Genomic DNA, 3,071 nt, shown 5'->3' on the forward strand with positions numbered 1-3,071 from the left:
CTATCTTTTGCTGTAGTGTGACAGCAGGAAATATCAGTTTACATTTCCAAACATTCCTTTTGCCATTAATTTTTTGGCATTGATTTTTGTTTGCACAAGGAGTCTGACAACAGCCGTTGTTCAGATCACAGAGATCTGATCTCAGCATCCTCCAGTCCGTCTGGAATGACATGAAGAATCAGAAAAAAACTAAGACAGTCTAAATCCAGAAGAACTTTGGCAACGTCTCCAAGACACTTGAAGAAACCTTCCTGAGTCTTTTTGTTTAAAAACACTGATTCATACAGGAAATAAAACACCACTGCTGTGTTACTGTTTTTGCTGAAATCTGACCACATTCTGTCAAAATGACTAGTTCAAAATGGAAGAGGGGTCACAGACTAAAGCCTCTGACATTTCTTTCTATTTGCAACAAATTTATTCTTGAGGATAAACCCCTTGAGATGCACCATCTCATTTTCAAGGGGGTCCTATTCCAATTCCCCCTCACGTGGAGCTTGCTAAGCAGGAATACTGCACAAACAGGCTTATAATAGACTGAATTAGCATGCGATTTGTTAGTATCTTTCCTCTCTGAATGCATGGGTGTACTTATTCCTTCAGGGCTTGCTATTGAGAGTATATGTTTATGCACAGCTTGAGTTAGAAATAGATTTACTTTCCATAAACACAGTCTGTTCTGCCTCTGCTTTTTATTTAATTAGTCATTTTATTAGTAATTTAAGTGTAGGAGAACCTCAGAAAATAGCTCTGTTTTACAATCACAGTTAACAATTGGTGGGATAAGTTTGGATGACTTCCAAGCAGCAAAATGTCTTCAAATAAAGCTCGTCATTTCTTCCGTGTGAGAAGAAACTCATTGGACACCCGGCAAGGCCGTGAGAATCCGCTCCAGTGGCAGAACCATTAACTCAGCAGAGGTTTGAGTCTGTTAGCACTCACCCACTGAGAGACGCGGCCAAGACTCCCTATGATTGTCCGATGACTATGTAAATGATGTTTACGGCTGAAAAATCGGCTGGTGGGGCACCGCCTTAAGCCTGCGTTCGACATCTGTGAGGTGTATAATTCATCTGTGGGATTGCTGTGCTGTTTTTTTAATACATTTTCTTTTGTTTTTTATTGAGATTACATGCAGATGTCTTTGGGCATGGACAAATACACAGACACCACTGCAGGAGTCCATGTCTGTTTATGTTGTGTAGTCTTTACAACAGGAACAGGGGACTCTCAGAATCAAGACGAGCTGCGGAGACCAGACCGAACATGCATATTTGTGACCCTGGACCACAAAACCTTAAGTCTTAAGTCGCTGGGGTATATTTGTAGCAATAGCCAAAAATATATTGTCTGGGGCAAAATTATTGATTTTTCTTTTAGGCCGAAAATCATTAGGACATTAAGTAAAGATCATGTTCCATGAAGATATTTTGTAAGTTTCCTTCTATAAAATATTTAAAAACTTAATTTTTGATTAGTAATATGGATTGCTAAGAACTTCATTTGAACAGTTCTTAGCAAGGCAAAGGCAATTTTCCCAATATTTAGATTTTTTTTGCACCCTCAGATTCCAGATTTTTAAATAGTTGTATCTCGGCCAAATATTGTCCCATCATAACAAGCTTATTTATTCAGCTTTCAGATGATGTATAAACTTCAATTTTGAAAAATTGACCCTTATGACTGGTTTTGTGGTCCAGGGTCACATTTCATAACAAACACAACACAATGCCGTCTCACTTCCATTGTTCATTCTGTAAATGGAATGGAAAGGCATATTCTAACTGGGAAACATCCAGAGGGGAACCTCAAAGGGCTCCACATGAGGGTTCCTACACCCACATGTACAGCATGAATTTTGTTGAGCACCAAATATGGTTTAGAGAGATTTTACATATGCCATCCGCGCACAAACGCTCTGCAAGGCCACTTCAAATATCTCTGAACTCTGTGTGCTAGCGGCAGCTGAGCCTTTGTCACATAAAATTATAGCGAATCAAGGACCCCTGTGTCCAGTGCCTCACCTAACTCTTATTCTACCACACTGTCACATTGTGCATGGGGACTTTAAAGGGAATTAAATATAAACACACAGCAAAGGCTTAGAGCAGGGGTTCCCAACCCTGCTCCTGGCGATCGACTGTCCTGCAAAGTTTAGCTCCAACTCTAATCAAAGACACCTGCCTTTAATTTTTAAGTGATCCTGAAGACCCTAATTAGTTGCTTCAGGTGTGTTTGATTAGGGTTGGAGCTGAACTTTGCAGGACAGTCGATCACCAGGAGCAGGGTTGGGCACCCCTGGCTTAGAGTGAGAGAATGGCTCAGTCACTGGCATTTTGAATGGTTTTTACCACATACTCTGGTTCAGTGAGCTCAACAAGTCCCTCCCACTGCCTGGAATGGTCTGCGTATGGTTGTGCCCTTCAAAAAAAAAAGATTTTGTGCACCGAACCACTGACTTGGTAGTGGAGGACTTGATTCTCCCTCTTAAAAAATTATAGCATGTTTGTATGCTCTTGGTATTGAGAAGGAGCTCTTGAATTATTAGAAATTGTGCTGAAGGTTGTGCTGCTTTTTGTATAAGCCTGTAGACTGAACTTTGATTGTTTTGTTTGATTTTAGTGTGCTTGTGATTTAAATCCAGCAATCAGAATCATTGTTCATGTATAAAAACATCATGTGAATTTTTTTTTTTTAAGCTAGAAATTATTCCATTGTATTTGAGATTGTCTAAGAATGGGCCATAATGACCACAAATGGGTAAGATGACTATGAGTTGGTCTAAAATACTGTCTGTAACTGTTTAGATTGAGAATTTATTAGGCTAAGCAGCTCTACTTTTGTAATCAGCAATGTCACGCCTCATTCCCATAATGCCTCTGCTGTTGTTACGGTTATGCCGAGTTCACACTGCACGATTTTAGCACGATTTTTCACTCGCCGACAGGTTTTGCGAAATCGCTGACAAATAGCCAAAATCTGAGGCAAATCGGTGTTCGTTCACGCGAGTGACAATCACGCAGTGTGAATTATCAAAGACGCGATCTGAGGGAATCGCCGACGCCCGTGAA

General features: G+C 40.3%; 1 protein-coding gene across 1 annotated transcript in view; it reads left to right on the plus strand.

The window, feature by feature from the left end:
• The window catches only part of LOC107696540 (CUB and sushi domain-containing protein 3-like), a 193,207-nt gene that overhangs the window by 140,152 nt on the left and 49,984 nt on the right, over positions 1 to 3,071 (plus strand). The window lies entirely within an intron of this gene.

This window comes from Sinocyclocheilus anshuiensis, unplaced genomic scaffold, assembly GCF_001515605.1.
Source record: "Sinocyclocheilus anshuiensis isolate Anshui unplaced genomic scaffold, SAMN03320099.WGS_v1.1 scaffold590, whole genome shotgun sequence".
In the NCBI taxonomy this organism is placed as follows: Eukaryota; Metazoa; Chordata; class Actinopteri; order Cypriniformes; family Cyprinidae; genus Sinocyclocheilus; species Sinocyclocheilus anshuiensis.